General features: G+C 33.4%; 1 protein-coding gene and 1 long non-coding RNA gene across 4 annotated transcripts in view; one reads left to right on the top strand and one right to left on the bottom strand.

The window, feature by feature from the left end:
• The window catches only part of LOC145279992 (neo-calmodulin-like), a 500,860-nt gene that overhangs the window by 325,491 nt on the left and 155,470 nt on the right, over positions 1-19,899 (bottom strand). The window lies entirely within an intron of this gene.
• The window catches only part of LOC145279995 (uncharacterized), a 166,308-nt gene that overhangs the window by 9,131 nt on the left and 137,278 nt on the right, over positions 1-19,899 (top strand). The window lies entirely within an intron of this gene.

The following is a 19,899-nucleotide window of genomic DNA, read 5'->3' as shown; positions in this document are numbered from 1 at the left end:
TACAAACATTGATGGCTACATATGTGCATACATGTTTCTGTAATCACCCGCGTTGGAAGATTACGTCTTCAGGCCATGAATTTCCTTCGAAAATTTAATACACACACACACACATATATATATATATACATATATATATATATGTATATATATATATGGACATTTCTGTAAAAGTCTGAAGAAGCTACAGACAGCAAAAAAAAAAAAAAAAAAAAAAAAAAAAAACGGCCGGGTAGCTGAAACAGTAATGTAACTTAACAGGAAGATACGGTAATAAAAAATAAAACGCATATTTGCTCTACAACAGTATTGAGCACTTTCTTCAGTTTTTATTAATTACCATTTCTACTAAATATATATATATATATATATACATATACATACATATATATATTTATATATATATATATATATATATATATATATATATATATATATATATAATCAGCCTCCGCTATTTAATGCGTAAATCTGCATCGCATTCCAAAACTTGCAATAACAAGGCATAAAACATATGGACAAGAGTATCTAGTTAATTATTTGTTCTGTCAACCGATCGAGATAAATTGAAATAGCGTAAAATCACACGACATGATCAAATGTCTCCTTATGTAATACCGTCTGCTTAGATAAATAATATTCTTACACATGGCATAAAGAAAGTTTGGCGCTTTTTATGTAATAATATTGTTTATTTATATACTAAGATCTTTTCAATGCATGAAAATTTGCTTCACTGCAGATGTTCATTGTCTTTGCGTTGATGTGTACGTTTTCTATTTATATCTTATGCGCACCCTCCATTGGGGATGCAATGACTAACAAAACACTATACCAGAAAGTTACTGACGCCTGAGCGTATCCTGTATCTCTACAAGGCCGCCATTCGCCCATGCGCGGAGTATTGTTGCCACATTTGGGCTGGTGCATCTGCTACTAGTCTCTCACTCTTAGACAGGGATCAAAAGAGAGTCACTAACCTAATAGGTTCCACACTGTCAGCTAGGCTTCAACTGCTGTCCCATCGACGAAAGACGTAAGAAAACCTACTCTAATAGTTTCTTCCCTAGAACATCTAGACTTTGGAATTCCCTCCCGGGTTCCTGCTTCCCTGACTGTATTGACATGCAGAGATTCAAGTGTAATGTAAACTGATATAATGCTGCTCAACTCCCCCCGGGTCCAGATAGTAGCCCCTACATCAAAGTGGCATTGTTTGGGGTGAAAATGTACTGAAAAATAAAAAAGGTTAAACATTGTCAGATACACTTTTCTGAGATATCCAGTGGTGACATTCATATATATATATATATATATATATATATATATATATATATATATATATATATATATATATATATATATATATATATATATATACACTTGTGCCCGATATTATTCATACCCCCCTTGAAAATTAATTTTATTAGGTGTAACTTTTGTAAGCATTTATTGTTTACGTCCATATTGATACATATTCTTAATAAACCTCTTCTGATCATTTTCGTCATTTTAAAATCTCGGGATACTTGTAATAAAAGAAATATACAGCTATTTATAAAATCTGCAATGTTCAAAAATAATCATACCCCCTTATTTTTTCAGTATTAATCGAGTTTCTGACTGTTTGTTTTCTGTTTGATTCTTATTTTGAATGCTTTTATACAACCTTTGATTAATTTCATTTCGTTTTTTGCATTTTTCAGAAATTAAAATGATATCAACTGAAAACCAATAAAAGAATAAAAATTATTAGAATGGGGAAGAAAAAAGAGCTTAGTAATGATCTTAGGACTAAAATTGTTAATTCACATAAGGATGGTTTAGGTTACAAGTCAATTTCCAAGAAATTTGAGGTCCCTACAGCAACAGTACAGAGCATCATCAAAAAATTCCAGAGCCACCACACAACAAACAACTTGATTGGTAGAGGAAGGAAAAGGAAACTGTCTGCTAGAGCCACCAGGAATATTGTAAGAAGTGTTAATGCAAATCCAACCACCACTAATAAGGACATTTTAGAAAATCTGGAGTCTTCTGGCATAAAAATATCAAGGCAAACATTGCAAAGGACTCTGCATGAAAATGGTCTGAAAGGAAGAAGACCAAGAAGGACTCCATTGCACACCGGAAAACACCTTGCAGCACGTCTAAAGTTTGCTAGGACCCATGTGAATTCTCCAGAGTCCGTTTTCTCAAGTATTTTGTGGACTGACGAAACAAAAATTGAATTGTTTGGCCATATGGATGCTTCTTACGTTTGAAGGAAGAAAGGAGAAGCTTACAACCCAAAGAACACCATATCCACGGTGAAACATGGTGGTGGTAGCCTAATGTTTTGGGGCTCCTTTTCGGCTAGTGGTCCAGGTAGTTTGGTCAAGATAGATGGAACCATGAAGAAGGAGCAATATTTGGAGATACTCCAGAAAAACATTAGACAGGATGCGGAGAAGCTCCATTTAGGACCAAACTGGGTCCTTCAACAGGATAATGATCCAAAACATACTGCCAAAATAGTCAAGAAATGGTTTGAGGATAATCAAATTAATGTTTTGGAATGGCCTAGCCAGAGTCCCGACCTGAACCATATCGAAAACCTCTGGCACATATTGAAAACTGAGGTTAAAAAGCGGAAACCTAGAAATTTGAGGGATTTGGAGAACTACTGCATTGAAGAATGGTCAAAAATCAGTGTTGATGCTTGTAAAAACCTTGTTGATAAATATCCAAAACGGTTACAGGCAGTTATTAAGAATAAAGGGCATGCTATTGACTATTAGTAAGAGAGGTATGAATAATTTTGAACTAGTGCCATTATTGTTTTTCTTTGTATAATGTTTCAAACTTGCATAATTTATTTATTTGTTGAGTTTAAATTAAATGCTTATGCTTGATTTATTGTTTGAAATCCCTTTAATATTGTCTACCTTCTGGTTTGAGCAATATTCTTATAGAAATCTCAAAGATCCGAGGGGTATGAATAATATCGGGCACAAGTGTATATATATATATATATATATATATATATATATATATATATATATATATATATATATATATATATATATATAAATTCAGGTTTGGGATGTTCAAAAGTAGGGACTAATGCATACAATGAGATTGTTAAATAGTGCTCGATAACAAGAGCAAAATTTTTTATTATTAATTCGAGGGTAAACAGTTACATTTGGTCGCTACAAACAGCCATCTGTTTCAGTCAATGAGATTTCGTAATTCGACCCTGAACCATTCGACGCCATAGAGAAATAGAAAAAACTGAGCTCTTAAAAGAAATATTTTTTTTTTTTAAGAGCTCGGTCTTTTTTTCTTCTATACCGTCGAATGGTTCAGGGTCGCCTGACAAAGTCTAATTGACTGAAACAGATGGCTGTTTATAGCGACCAAATGTAACTGTTAACCCTCGAATTAATAATAATAATAATAATAATAATAATAATAATAATAATAATAATAATAATAAACACCTAATAAAAGGTATAAATACATGGGCAATCTCACTAGTGAGATACTCTGGACCGTTTATAGGATGGACAAAAGAAAAACTGAGACAGCTCGACCAGAAAACCAGGAAACCCATGACCATGCATAATGCACTACGCCCAAAGGACGATATTGACAGCCTCTACGTGAAAAGGAAAGACGGCGGGAGAGGACTGATCTCTATAGAAGACTGTGTGAATGACACACACAAAAAAAGAACTAGAAAAATACATAATGCAAAGCACTGAAAGGATAATTATGGCAGCGAGAGACACAGAGAAAACCAACAAAACAGAAAACAGAGAGACAAAAGACAAAACGAGAAAAGAGAGATGGGAAGAGAAACAACTCCACGGAAGATTCATAAGAATGACAAAAGATTAGAATAACGAAAACACCTGGACATGGATGTGAAAAGGACATATAAACCGAGAAACTGAATCTCTGCAGCACAAGATAACTCGATAAGAACCAACCATATCAAAGCAAGGATCGATAAAACACAAGAAAACAGCAAATGCAGACTCTATGGACAAAGAGACGAAACGATAAACCATACAGTAAAAAATCAATGGTAAGAGGCTGTTGCGATGATGCAAATTTATTTGCAAATGCTATCGAAGGAGGAGGAGAGAGCTGGACGTCTTGGGAGACTTGTTGTCACTCAGCTTCCAGAGAACACCACAGGTCTCCAATCAGATCGTTTGTTGACTTGTGTGAAAGCTCCATGTGAGCCAATAATAATAATAATAATAATAATAATAATAATAATAATAATAATAATAATGTATAATCAAGTGTAATTAATACAGTGTATCAACATAAAACATATGTTAAATGTGTCTAAGTTTAGTTGTAATCCCCTCTCCCCGAATGTTCTGGAGAAATTGAAAAAAAACTAAACTGTCCCAGATTTTTGGCCGCTAGTGTATATATATATATATATATATATATATATATATATATATATATATATATATATATATATATATATATATATATAGGGAGAGAGAGAGAGAGAGAGAGAGAGAGAGAGAGAGAGAGAGTGTGTGTGTGTGTGTGTGTGTGTGTGTGTGTGTGTGTGTGTGTGTGTGTGTGCCCATAGAGTTCATATAAAAATTAGCAAACCGCTCGGCGTTGCTCGGTCGTGAAATACGTTTAAATATGATATTTTAATTTATGCAGATTTCGTATTTATTATTATTATTATTATTATTATTATTAGAGAGCGAGAAAGATAGGGGAAACAGAAATAGAGAGAGAGTGTGTGTGTGTTAATGTGTGTGTGTGTGTGTGTGTGTGTGTGTGTGTGTAAGATAAATATATACAGGGAGCTTAGCGGAGTAGGCGGTCTTGCCGGGTCGTAATGTATTTTAATTCATGCAGATTCTGTATTCATTATTACAGAGCCAATTTTCTATCGAATATTATATTGTGTCTAATATAAAGAAGAAATTTCAAAAGTTTTTTTTTTGTTTTTGTTTGTTTTTTAATTAAAAAAAATTACTTGAGTGCCATCAGCTAGAATCGAAACCAAAATATTTATCGCCCCGGCGCGTCTCCTACCGATGTAGTTACTGAGAGACAAGTAAGAAAAATATAATATTCGAACGACTTGAAGAAATGAATTGAATTTGGGCATGCTCAGAAAGAAGTAAAAATATGTCGGCAATTTGAAATGAACAGTTTTCACTTCAACTGGCGTATATATTTCTGTACGTGTTATACAGTGGGGGTCAAAAGTGTTTGCAAATTGTATAAATTGATACATTTATGCTTCAATATTTTCCAATATAATAACTATGTCACTCACTGTTTGATATGCAAATATATGAAGTAAATTCATAGAAACGGAAACCAAGTAATCAGATTCTGGGTGGGGGGGTATGGATCTTTAAATGATTTCAGGAAGGAATATGGGCCAAAAGAGTTTGCAAGCACTCATTTATCCGCAATAAATACCATTTTTAAACATGATATAATTCGAAAAATTGTATCATCATGATTATAGTACCATATATTGATAACATATTACAAGAAAACAATAGTTATTACTCAAATAACAATTAACAGAACAATACGAATTTATAAAACTATTTAACCCTTTATTCGCTTTCCTCCATTTTGAATCAAATTAATCAGCCTCCTATCACCAGAGGATGTTAATGTATGCACTTGCTGAGGTGTGATTTCAGAAGATACCTTCTTGATTCTCTCCCAAATGTCTTTTTTACTATGGAATTGATGCCCGTTTTCGTAAACCTTCCTCTTCAGAATCGACCAGAGGTTCTTTATCGGATTCAAATCCGGGCTCTGAGGTGGCCAGTCCATCAGACGTTCACCAGAGATCCCCTTGTCTGAAAGCCAAGCTTTTGTGAACCGAGAAGCATGGCTTGGGGCATTGTCTTGTTGGATAATTAGATTCTGGTTGAGAGCATCATTTTGTGAATTCAACCTGGCCAATAAATTTGCTTCCAAAAACTTGCAGTAGTTCACAGAATTCATTTTGACACAGTCAGGGACAAGAAAAGGACCAACAATCTCACTTCCAATAATACCAGCCCAAATCATCACTCCTCCTCCTCCTCCTCCTCCTCCTCCTCCTCCCTGTTGACGCCTGAATCGCAAGCGTGGGCTATTGCCTTTAAGAAGCCATCCTTTGGCCCAACCGTCGGGGCTTTCGAGGGTTGCTCTGGCCTCGTCGGTCCAGAGAACACTGTGAAAATTGGTTTTCAAATATTTAGTGGCCCATGCTAGTTGTTTCTGACAGTTTATATTACTCAAAGGAGGACATTTTGTCTGTGTTCTCTGGTCGGCTATCTGTTTCAAAATCCGATTTCGGGTCCTTTTAGAAATGCACGACACTCCTGCATGGTCGAAAATAGCTTTGGTTGTGCTGTGTGGGTTTGCTAGCAAACTCCTCTTGATTTTCTAATATCTCGTGGTGAAGTCACCTTTGGTCTGCCACTTTTATGCGTTTTTTCTTCCATTTTTGCCGTCAATGACGACACGTTTCACAGTTCGATGATCTCGTTTCAAAATTTTCGAAATTTCCATTGTAGACTTCCTTGCAGCAAGAAATGTAACAAGTTTACCCTTCTCCCTATCTGTCAACATCTTTTCTTTAGCCATTATCAATAAATTAAGATTACCTGCATAAACTTTTGGCTCACCTGAAAAGTGGAAAATGTCGAACTATTATTAAATTCTGGCTTTTATCGTAAAATGTAGTAATGGAACGAACCAGAATGGCAACCAGCAAATGATGGAAGAGTCCAAAATGAAAAATAAAGCAAAATTAATAAAGAAATTGAGAAAAAATAGGTCTGCAAACTCTTTTGACCCCCACTGTAGACCATCCTTGGTGTACGGTTATTATTTCTTGTTAACTTTAGCGTTTTGAAACTAGTACTTTAAGAGTTTATCGATTAAATATTTACACACGGACAAACAGACAGACACATACATACATACATATGCTGCTTGATTTATATAGATAGAGAGTGAGTATGTTCGTGCGCGCGCGCGCGCGCGCGCGCGTGTGTGTGTGTGTGTGTGTGTGTGTGAGAGAGAGAGAGAGAGAGAGAGAGAGAGACCGAAAGAGAGGGAGACAGACAGACAAGAAATATCCGACGGTATGTTATAAAGATTTAAAAAAAGAGAATCTTAATTGTTATGGCATAAATCGTAATGAAATATCCGACTGCACGGTATCTCACCGCTAAGTATTCAGGATTTGGCAATGTTAAGGCGCCATGATATCTGGATACACTAAGAATTCGGAAAATTCTAGAACTGATGACCTTAAAAGTTTCTGATCATTCAGTTCTAATGACCACCTATTAATATAGACCAAGTTTGACCTGGCAAGAATTTCATTCTTCTTCTCTCTCAAGAATTCAAAGAAAGTCCCTCCATTAGTAGTTCCAACCACCGTTCCACGTCACATTAGTTTGCCGCGAAATGATTACTGGTGTACAGTGAACAGATTATAGTTGGGAGTTACAAATTATGTGGAAAAGGGCTTTCATACTGCGATAACCGGAGATGTTTTTATCAATAAACTAGCTAACAGGCTTCCTGTCGTTGCCCGGTCGTAAAATACGCTTAAATAAATTTTCATTTACGCAGATTCCGTATTTATTATATTTAAAGAGCCAATCCTCTATTGATTAATATATTGTATCCGATATATAGAAGCGACACCTCGATGTGGCTCGAGCGTAAAATCAACTTAAATATGATATTTTAATTCATGCAGATTTCGTATTCATTATTATAAAGCCAATGATCTGTTGAATATTATATTGTACACAATATATAGAAATTATCTAAAAAAAAAAAAAAAAAGCATAACTTGGGTGCCGTAAGCTAAGAATCGAAACCAAAACATTTACTGCCTTAGTCGTTAACGTTTAACGGATGAATAAGCAAATGTAAAAATTTAATCGACTCTAGTCTATAAATGTATATTTGTGCATGCGCAGAAGCAACAGGTTTAGTCGACTTACTTTTGTAAAGTTCAATTATTTTTTCAATTATGACCCCACAGCAGCTATTTTTCCGACTAAAAACTAAATCGAATTTTTTTTTTTTTGTACACAGTGGTCACCACTTATCAAGGCCCGGAAGCCACTCAGGGATAAGGGTTATTGCAAGTACATTACGTTAGTGTGGAGATTTGATGAAGTGTTTACTTAAGGGGGCGGTTCATTAGGAATTTGTTAACGTTGGACTTGAAGACATCCAAATTTATTCCACAGGTCCAAAATCTATATATCAAGTTTCAAGTCTGTAGACCAAAAACTGTCAGAGTAGTTTGGTAGAGACTGTTCCGCACGCACACACACACACACACACACACACAAACACACACACACACACAGATATTCTATTTTAATTCATGCAGATCCCATGTTTCTACTGCACTTAATTTAAAGAAAAACAAAGATATTTATCTTTCCAGACACGATAAAGGCGACGGCGTAGTCGTCCTAAACTATATAAATAAAATGTCAAATATTTTATATGGCACTACTAAATTTCTTAAACTCGGTCCGATAAACACATTTTCGATTTCTCCAGCATGGTCCTTTCTGATTCTAAGAAACTTGTTCTCTCTAAAAGCTTAAATTTTTGTGTCCCTCCTAAATGCATCGGTGATATGGTTCTCACTGAATTTGAAATTTTGTTTTCTCAGTTAAAATATCATACCCCTCTTATATATATATATATATATATATATATATATATATATATATATATATATATATAGTAATTTATAAAATATATATGGCGATTAAGCTACACTGAATATTCGGCGTTTCATCCACTCTAGGATTCCTCAGAATATTCAGTGTAGCTTAATCGCCATATATATTTTATAAATTACTATATATATATATATATATATATATATATATATATATATATATATATATATATATATATATATATATATATATATATATCATCCAATTCGTCAGACGAATCCTAGAGTGGATGAAGCGCCGAATATTCAGTGTAGCTTAATCGCCATATATATTTTATAAATTACTAACTAGCTCTACCTACTTATTGAGCACTTTTGACGTAAATACTTAAAGTTTACGCATAAATCTATACTTTCGTATATTAATTTTATGTGAGTAAATGAAGTAGTTATATATATATATATATATATATATATATATATATATATAAAGAGAGAGAGAGAGAGAGAGAGGACGTAAATAAAAAAGAAAATTAAATTATGAATTATCTCCTCCGTTATCGTATTCTTAAGATAACTTAAGAACATTCATGTGGCTTATCAATGACTCCCTCTTTTTACGGATGGATAACAAGTTTTGCATACCTGTTAGTTTACGGTGCGTATCTTGCCTAACCAGAGCAGTTCAAAGCGTGCAAGGTGGCCGCTGGGGTTAGTATTATCATGTTCAGCTTTACACGTTGCGCATTGCAGCACTACACGTGCTACTTGAAAGCTACACACATGCAATTCACCGTTGTATAATCTAAATGTTGTGTTTTACAAAGACGAATAAGGCATAGCTTTGCATAGGGACCGAGTGACATATGTTGATCATAAAAGACCAGAAAAACAGTTTTCAAAAAAAATGTCAAACTTTAATTTACGATATAAAAATATTTGTAAAAAGTTTTAAAATTTATTGGGTCGGAGGTACTCTATGACTTGTAATATATATATATATATATATATATATATATATATATATATATATATATATATATATATATATATATATATACACGAGTGTGTGTGTGTGTGTGTGTGTGTGTGTGTGTGTGTGTGTGTGGAGAGAGAGAGAAATGGAAAGGGATAAACCAAGTTGTTTGTTCATCAACGTTTCATCTTTATTTAAAGACTTTCTCAGTATGATTAAATTGGAGAAAACACAAATACCGGTACAGTATTTGAAGGTACATTTGTTGTGAAAAGGATATCTTTGTTCGATTTAAGAACGAAAAACTCGGTGGCATTTCAAAAAGTGTACTGCGTTGTGGTGTGAGTGTGCTTTTTACGCCATATAGCCGTTTAGATACTTAAAATACAAGATAATGAAATTTATGTTCTTATGCGATATGCTATAGCAACCCGCGCGTTATTTAACTGTGTTTGATTTTGAGATAAATGCTGATTCAACAAGTCTTCGTCGAGATTTATTTAAAACAAGCTGTACCCAGCCACGCGTTGCTGTGGTTCCGTTTGTTTAAATGGAAAACAAGCACAAAACAAAAAAAAAAGCAAAATGCATGGTTCTTATATTTATGTTCTCAATACTTGGAGATGCGTTAATGATTACTGCAAACGCCAACGAATTGTGTAGTGCAATATCTTAAATAAAAAAATATGTATCCGTTGAAGTCATTCAATGTACATTTGCTGCCCGTTAAACCTTAGGATGATAGAGGGGAAAACATGAGGGTTTAATTTTACTATGGACATGTATGTGAGCACGCACTATGGAATCTCGTAAATTCAAAAAGTTAGCCAATTTTGTTTTTGTATGAAAGTATAGTGTTTTATCATAAATAAATCGATGGAAAAATTGGAAGAAGACTGTTCAGAGATACAACCAACAAAGTAAATGAGAGACCGATAATAATTCAAATAGCGGGGGGGGGTGAGAAAGTAAAATAAAAAGGCTGTATAATAAGTTATATAAAAAAGGAATTTGTTTGGCAAACTGTTTTTTATTAAAAAATGTCCTTATTGTCGCACATATTTTTTTAGAGAAAATATTGCATTCAAATATAATTATTGAGAATAATCGTTTTGGTTTTTCATCGTTATTGTAGCGAAATTTGGAAATCGAAATAAAGATGCTCAAGTGTAACTAATAGTATCTTATGAATTGTCATGTCACATTAATGTAAATAGGAAAAAAATCACAAAAAAAGCGATCAAGTATAAATTAATTGATAAAGAAATTAGAACTGTTAGATATTTTCCTTGTGTTTAAAAACAAACATAGTCGAAATAATTTTTTCGTTGAATCTTTGAATACGTAACTAAATGCGGAATGACAATTATGTAGATAACATGCACACAGAAACACCCCCCCACACACAAACGACTGCAATTACCTAAGCATTAAATGTAATTGGCGGCGGGCGAAATAATGTCTGTTAGTGACGCAATGTTTTAATTATAGTAATCGTTCATTTATGAAGGGAAGAATGACATTCCGGAATATGAAAATTTTCAGAGCTCAGCCAATCAGAATGGACGGACTTTGATTAGGGAGCCATTATCATTTATGAATAGGAAATTGAAAAGATTATGTTAGATCTATGCTTTTTTTTTTTTTAGCAAATTACGGTTGATGTAATAACATAATCCGTAGAATTCGTTCCGGAAACAATTTGTAGTAGTGGTAGTACTAAATATTTAGAAGGAAAAATAGGGACTACTTCGTCTATAGATACTGCGATTGTAATGGCATTGCTCGTAGAATGAAATGTAGTATTTTAATATCGTGTAAAATAGTGTTCGAAAGCTACATAAGATAGTGGCTATTAGCCTAGATGCATTGAATTTGCATGTGGCATCTGTTGTGGCAAACCTACTATACTTTGGTCCAGAGAGTAATTTCTGCAGTCATTTTATTATATATGGAGATAAACTTAACAATTTTTGCGTGTTTGAAAGAAGATAAATTGCATTATATTTTAACTAGTAAAAAAAAAAGGATATATAGATTTGGTAGTCTTTGAATGTATTCAAAAGCTAACCTGCTGTTAGTGTTTATCGTCTTAGATTGTTATTATTATGCGCCACGGAAGAACGACACAAATAATACCCGTATACTTGTTTGTATAAATTAACAAGCGCCAACGTTAAATAAGGCGTTATACAAGATGGAGATCCTGTTTACAATGTACGTGATTATTTTCGGTTCAGAAAAACACATTTACTCACGTAATTTGGCTTCTGATCCAACATTAGTTACACAAATATAAAAAGTACATCGGTTACATCATATAAAAAAGTAGCTCTACTTAACCGTATTATAGGCAGTTTTCTTTTTAAGAAGATCGCTTATAAGAGGAGCATTAAAAAAAGAATGCCTCCTTTTTTTATTCCGCTCGCATGGATCAGAAGGGATTGCAAATTGCATTGTTATGCTGACTGAGCTAACGCATTCACGACCTAAAAGGTTCATCGCTTTGTTGCAGATACTGACCATATGAGATTCTAAGAAACCGATTTCTGCCAGGGACGTGCGTCAAAAGCAGGAATGCATCATTGAATTCCTGGCAAAAGTGCATTGGGAATGGTAATTACTATGTAGAAAATAAATTCTGGGACACAAAAGGTCCCTCGCTTTAATGATACTACTCCTGTCTGTGTTCGTGTGTGTGTGTATATATATATATATATATATATATATATATATATATATATATAGTAATTTATAAAATATATATGGCGATTAAGCTACACTGAATATTCCGCGTTTCATCCACTCTAGGACTCTTCAGGCTTATGCGCGAATTCTGTGGTTGTTTATCGTTTTCATATGCTCCTCTTCTATTGAGATTTTAGTTAACCAATAAGCTTTCTAGAATCCACCGCGCCCTTCCTATCAGCCAATTACCATGCATTTATCGGACAAAGGCCTATTTGGCCTCTGGTTGACCTGTTCCTTTATGTGTGCTCTATTTAGTTTCTTGGTCTGTTTTAAAACTAGGTTAGTGTTTTTTTTTTCTTAATGTTAGTTTATATATAAATATATATATATGTGTGCATACATATATGCACATATTTATATATACATATATATATATACATATATGTGTGACCGTTTATGTATATTCATGTTTATTTAATTTATTTATTTGTTTATTTTGTATTGTTTTTGTTAGTTTTAAAACTATTTTGTATCGCTACCCTAGAGTATATTTTACCTTGTGAACACAGTTGTTTGCTATTTCTCTTCTACAGTTTAATAGATGTTGGAGTTCTTTAAAGTACAGGATAGCAAATTTTTCATGAAGGCATAATCTACATGGGTCGTCTAGGTCCCTACCTACGTATTGAGCACTTTTGAAGTAAATACTTAAAGTTTACGCATAAATCTATACTTTCGTATATTAATTTTATGTGAGTAAATTAAGTAGTTATATATATATATATATATATATATATATATATATATATAGCTAAATGTTTTAGTTTCGCTTCTAAGTCTTATTTCTTTTTAAAACTTTTGAAATCACAACTATATATTCAGTACATTTTGAGTAATTTGAGTAATGATCATTAGAAAATTGATTCTATAATAACAAATACAAAATCTGCATGAATTAAAATATCATATTTAAGCGTATTTTACGAACGGGCAATGCCGGGCGTCTACATATCTATGAAAGTGAGAATGTATGTGTGTGTGTGTCTATGTGTGTGTGTGTGTGTGTGTGTGTGTGTGTGTGTGTGTGTGTGTGTGTGTGTGTGTGTGTGAGGACACTTCTCAACCTATATACTCAACGATTTTTTCATCTACAAACTTGAAATTTGGTATATAAGGTATGCGGAACGCGTAGAAAGCTTTTTAATCGGTTTACATTCGGGGGAAAAATGGCTGCCAAGGGGTCAAAATTGAGAAATTAGAGCGTTGGGGGTCATCCAGTTTTTGCCTGTTTGTCAGTTGTTTTTTTTTTTTTTTTTTTTTTTTTTTTACACAGTGATCACCACTTATCAAGGCCCGGAAGCCAATCAGGGATAAGGGTTATTTTTTCGTGGTAAACTGGCCTAATGGTTATTGAACTTGACTCACTGTCTTTAGGTTTCGATTCCGGTCGCAGTTCGAGTATTTTTTTTTTTTACTTTCAAGAAGTGATCTGTTTAGAAAAAAATATATAATACTCACATGCACATGTCTCAGTTTCTTTTCGTTTTCTTTTTTTTTACTCCATTTTTCCTAAAGTTATTTAACGTTACGTTTAATACAAAGCAACGCCGGTACATCTGCTAGTATATATATATATATATATATATATATATATATATGTGTGTGTGTGTGTGTGTGTGTGTGTGTGTGTGTGTGTGTGTGTGTGTGTGTATGGCGATTAAGCTACAATGAATATTCCGCGTTTCATCCACTCTAGGATTCTTCAGGCTTATGCACGAATTTTGTGGTTGTCTGTCGTTTTTATATTACTAACTAGCTCTACCTACGTATTGAGCACTTTTGAAGTGAATACTTAAAGTTTACGCATACATTTATACTTTTGTATATTAATTTTATGTGAGTAAATTAAGTAGTTATACAGATATATAAAAGTGTGTGTGTGTGTGTGTGTGTCTGTCTGTCTGCCTGTGTACTTTTCCTTACACAATATCTCTGTCAATTTTAAGTCTACAGACTCGAAATTTGATATACATGGTATTGAGATTTGGGGAAATCTATGTAATTGGTTTTCGGCCAGAAATTTGGCTATTAAGGGGTCAAAGTTCAACGATTTGCCTTTTGAGAACTCTACCAAACTCCTCCGACAATTTTTGGTCTAAACACTTGAAATTTTAGATGTAGGTTCCTTGGACATGGATCTAACTTAATAACTTGATTTGAGCCTAAAACAATAAATGTTAAGGGACCATAATAGGGGTCAAATTTAAAAAAAAAAATTGACATCTGCGATCTCTACCAAATTACTCAGACAATTTCTGGTCTAAACATTTGAAATTTTACATAAAGGGTATTCAGAGATAGGGCAAGCTGTTTAATCGGTTTGGCTGGAAAATTTGAGCTACCAATATATAAATGTATGTATGTATGTTTGCATGTCTGCCTAAAACTTTCGACAGAGGCGACGAATTTTCACAAGATTAATATCGTTTTGAAGCTTGACCCTTCAGACGACAATTACCGAAACATTGGCTAAAAACATTAATTTCTTCACTCTCAACTGTGCACTTTACAACAGGGAGGGGTCGCTTTTTTCGCCAATATTTTCGAATGTCATCCACTCTTTTTGATTTTCTAGCCTTAATTTAAACTTACGTCACTTCCGGTTTGGTGGTGGTCGTAACAGCAAAGACGTCACGTTTTTTCACGTTCTTTTCCTCTTTCGCGGTACGGGTTCAAGCCTCCCTTCCTACTACCACTTTTTGTTTTTTGCTCAACACACACCTCCCAACAGTCGAGCAATGCCGGGCACCCAAGCTAGTATATATATATATATATATATATATATATATATATATATATATATATATATATATATATATATATATATATATAAGTGAAAGTGTCTGCCTGTCTGTGTATCTGTGTGTCTGTGTGTGTACATTTCCATACGCAATAGCTCTGTCAATTTTTAGTTTACAGACTCGAAATTTGATATAAAGGGTACTGAGATTTGGGAAAATCGATGTGACCGGATTTCAGCCTGAAATTTCACGATTAAGATGTCAAAGTTCAACGATTTGACTTTTGAGAACTCTACCAAACTCCTCCGACAATTTTTGGTCTAAACACTTGAAATTTTAGATGTAGGTTCCTTGGACATGGATCTAACTTAATAACTTAATTTGAGCTCAAAACAATAAATGTTAAGGGATCATAATAGGGGTCAAAGTTTAAAAAAATTGACCGCTTTTTGTTTTTGTTTTTTTGCTCAACGTACACCTCCAAATACCCCGGCAACGCCGGGTTAAAATGCTAGTATATATATATATATATATATATATATATATATATATATATATATATATATGAATTAAGAACGTTTAAAAATTATTTTTTGTTTCAGTGTTAGATAATAGAAAAAGGGTTGATATGCCGTTAAGTAGAATTTTAAATAGGTTTAAAGTTGCAATCAAACCCACTGTTACGCTGTGTGTGTGTATCATTCTTGGACCAATATCTCTTACCATAATTTCGGTATTTTCAATTCGAAATACAGGTTGTCCAAAAAATCACTGAAGGCGTTTTAACTTAAACCGATCCTTTATTTTTGATGATATCTTTCCGTAATTTTAATACAATCTGACTAAGACATTGGGAATTAAAAACAAAACAAATTGCAAAACTCAAACAATCTTTATTTATGAAAAATAATGTCTTTTAAATGTTCCCATTTTCAGCTTTGCATATTTGTGCTCTTTCTAAAACATTATTCATGACAGATTGCAGAATCTCTGGATTACGATTGGCAGGCGTAAGTCGACATAAAGTACTCCTCTATGCATGCGCAAATATACGGTCGTAAAACTTCGTTAATTTTTAAAGTTTTGATATCCGCTGCGTCCTTAGGTTAATTGTTAGTTAATATCTCTTGAGAGATAAATGTTTTAGTTTCGATTCTAGTTGATGGCACCCGAATTATGTGTGCGCTTTAATCTTTTGAAATGACTACTATTTATTAGGTATAATATAATAATCGATAAAGTATTAGGTCTATGATAATAAATAAGAAATCTGCAATAAATTAAATATAATATTTAAGAGTGTTTTATGACTGGGCAACGTCGGTCGATCTGCTAGTACTGTAATAAAAAGGGGAGATAACTACTAATTCACATGTATTTATGTAATTAGTTCTGTAGTAATCGAACGCGGAAACTACATCATGATTAATTCCCTTTATCAATCGAGATTACGATAATCAAAATAGAGAACAACTTTGGTGTTGGTAATTCCTGTTCGTCTTAATTTGGCGAGAAGAGCGTACTAAAAAGGGGAGACAACCTTAGTATTGGTAAATCATATAATTTTTCGATGTTTATGCAGTTTAAGAATTATATTAAAGTAGCGGGAGTACCCGACGTTGGCCGGGTGTGGAGAGAGGTGTAAAAAAAAAAGTGGTAGTAGACAGGCACGTAACGCAAATGGGGAAAAGAAGGTAAAAAAAAAAAACTAACGTCTTAGCTGATGCGTCCATCGCGAAACCGGAAGTCGCGAGCGTTCGAATTAAGGGTAGTCAATCCAAAGGAGACGATGACTTGCGAAAATGTCGACACAAAAATCGACCCCTCCTTGTAAAAAAAAACCCGGCTCAGTTGAGGGTGAAGGAATGAATGTTTTTGGCAAATTTTTGGATGTTTGTCGTCTGGGAGATGGGCTTCGTAATGATACCAATTTCGTCAGGATCTGTCACGGGTTTCGAAAGTTTTTGGCAGACATACAAACACACACACATACATTTTGCCTTTTGTACAATAGAAAACGAAAATAAAGCAAAATGTCAATGTGATAGGCGCCTGTTATGGAATAAAGTTCTCATCAAAACAAAATTTCGTTAATTTCATCAAGTAGTTTTGTTTTGGGGTTTTTTCAGAAAGGAAAATCAAATTTTAGTCAGACCCATCGCGAGGCAACCATCTTGGTAATTTCACATACGAAGCGGCGAGGGCGCCAGGGGAGATAACTCCATTTACTTCTTGAAGTTTGTCAAAAGACATATGAAGTTCTAATAATTTTATTAATAAATTTTGAAACGATTTTTTTTTTCTGAAAGAAAAAAAGACGGGAAGAAAAAAGGAATACCTAAAATTATTGAAAACGATAAAATATAATCTCGTCAAATTTTGGCAAACTTTAAGAATTAGATAGACTTATCTCCCAAAGCAGCCCCTCTTCTTAGCTGATATTGGCAAGATGGCCGCGTCGCGATGGATCTAATTTGATTTTCCTCTGTAAAAGAAAATATCTTGATAAAATAAAACGATGTTATTTAATGAGAATTTCCTTTCATAACGGGCAAGTATACAATAGAGATTTTTCTTTATTTTCGTTTTTTCATATCTTTGCTAAACTGCACAAGCCCCAATTTTTCTTTAGCATGCTAAAAAGGGGAGACAACCTTAGTATTAGTAATTAATATACTTTTTCTTTCTATATTTATCGGGAATACAATAATCAAAAAAGTAGCCTTTCAATTATTATTATCATTTCATTACTTGTCCAGAATACGATTCTCAATCGGGATATTTTATCATAAATTTTTCTAATGTGTGTGTGTGTGTGTGTGACGCGGTTTATCTCAGCCTACCGGCAATCCACCCAGGCAAGTAAGTTACCGAAATGAAGCTTACGACCCAGCGGATGTTTTAGTGATATTCATATCCATGTTTGGTTTATGGAAATGCAAAAAAAAAAAAAAAAAAAAAAAAAAAAATTTAAAAAAAAAACGTTACTAAACAACGTTTTATTTACTGGATATTTTTCCGGTATTCACCGGAAGTTATTATCTCCCTTAGTAAGTTCGATTTAATGTGTGTGTGTGTGTGTGTGTGTGTGTGTGTGTGTGTGTGTGTGTGTGTGTGTGTGTGTCTGGCGCGATTTATTTCGGCCTACCGGCAACCCACCCAGGCAAGTAAGGTACTAAAATGAAACTTATGACCCAGCGGATGTTTTAGTGATATTTATATCCATGTTTGGTGTATGGAAATGCCAAGAAAAAAATGCAAAAAAAAAAAAAATAACGATTTACTAAACAACGTTTTATTTACTGGATATTTTTCCGGTACAAGAACTCAAGTTTGCCCAGCTGGGTAACCTTGGGTTCTTGTGATATTTAAATAGGTGCTTCTATATTATAATAACAAAAAAAAATTGAATTTCAAGTTTTAAAAAGATATGCCTACGTAATTGTCATGTCAAAAATAGTAACATATCCAAAAATTACGGAAAACGACAAGGTAGCAAAATAATTATTCACGAAAAAAGACATTGTAAAATCTAGCTAGCAATTTGATTTCAAAATCTTCAGGATTTGAATTCGAGAGTTAACAGGGGAGATAATTAATTTTTCAATTTGTCGGAAATTCAATCAGTTCTTTTTTTATTATAAAAAAATAAAAAAAATTCCAACAGTTAAAGAAAGTTATTTTTTTAAAAAATCACAAATTATGTATAGTTGTTATGTATATTTTTGTTTTCTGAATAAATTATGTTTCACTTGTGTTACGTCCATTTTGCTTACGTCATATGATCCAATATGTCCGACACTGCTTGTAAACTTATCGAACTGTTTTTACCCTAATCAAGAACAGTTTTTCATGAATAATTATTTTTCTACCTCATCGTTTTTCGTAAGTTTTAATATGTTACTATTTGCGACATGACTATTGCGTAGGTACCATCTGTTTTACTTGAAATCCGTTTTTTTTTTTTCGCTATTATGATATAGAAGCACCTTCAAATATTTCTTTTTTTCTTCTTCTTCATTTGTCTGTAGAGAGCATACGGGGATAAAAAAGGAAGGTTGAACATTCCCATAGATAATTCATGGGATTTTCTTTTGTTTATCTGTCAAGTATATGGACGGAAGAGATAGTGTTACTATTGATAATTCACAAGCCTCGTTTTATCTATTCACGAGTAGGGTAGTGAAAAGGGGAGATAATTCAATTTCTTTTTATATCTGTACGGAATTGCATAATAAAAAAATTAAGACAACGTTAATATTGAACATTGACATGTTTTTTTTTCCTGTATTTGTTTGTTGAAAATACGGTTTTCCAAAAAAGGAGATAACGTTAATATTGTCGGTTCAAGCATCTGTTTTTCATATCACGAAAAAAAAAACAGTAAACAGAAGTGAAAATAACGTTGATATTAATAGTTCAATTGTTTTGTTTTGCTTTTTTTGGGGGGGGGGTCTGTATTTGTCGAAAATACACTAATGAAAAAAGAAGAGACGATTTTGATACTTATAATTCATATGCGTTATCTTTCTTTATATGTCGAGAAAACGGTAATAAAAACCGAAGACATCGTTAATAATCATAACTAGCAGGCCACCTGGCGTTGCCCGGTCGTAAATTACACAAAATATAATATTTTGATTTCTAAACATTTCGTATTTATTCTCTTTGAACCAATTTTCTATTTGATTATTATATTGTACCCTATATTCAAAAAT

Source organism: Euprymna scolopes, chromosome 7 (genome assembly GCF_053919585.1).
Source record: "Euprymna scolopes isolate OS-2025 chromosome 7, ASM5391958v1, whole genome shotgun sequence".
Classification (NCBI taxonomy): Eukaryota; Metazoa; Mollusca; class Cephalopoda; order Sepiida; family Sepiolidae; genus Euprymna; species Euprymna scolopes.
Note: the sequence above shows the minus strand (reverse complement) of the source record. Positions and strands in the feature narration are given on the sequence as shown.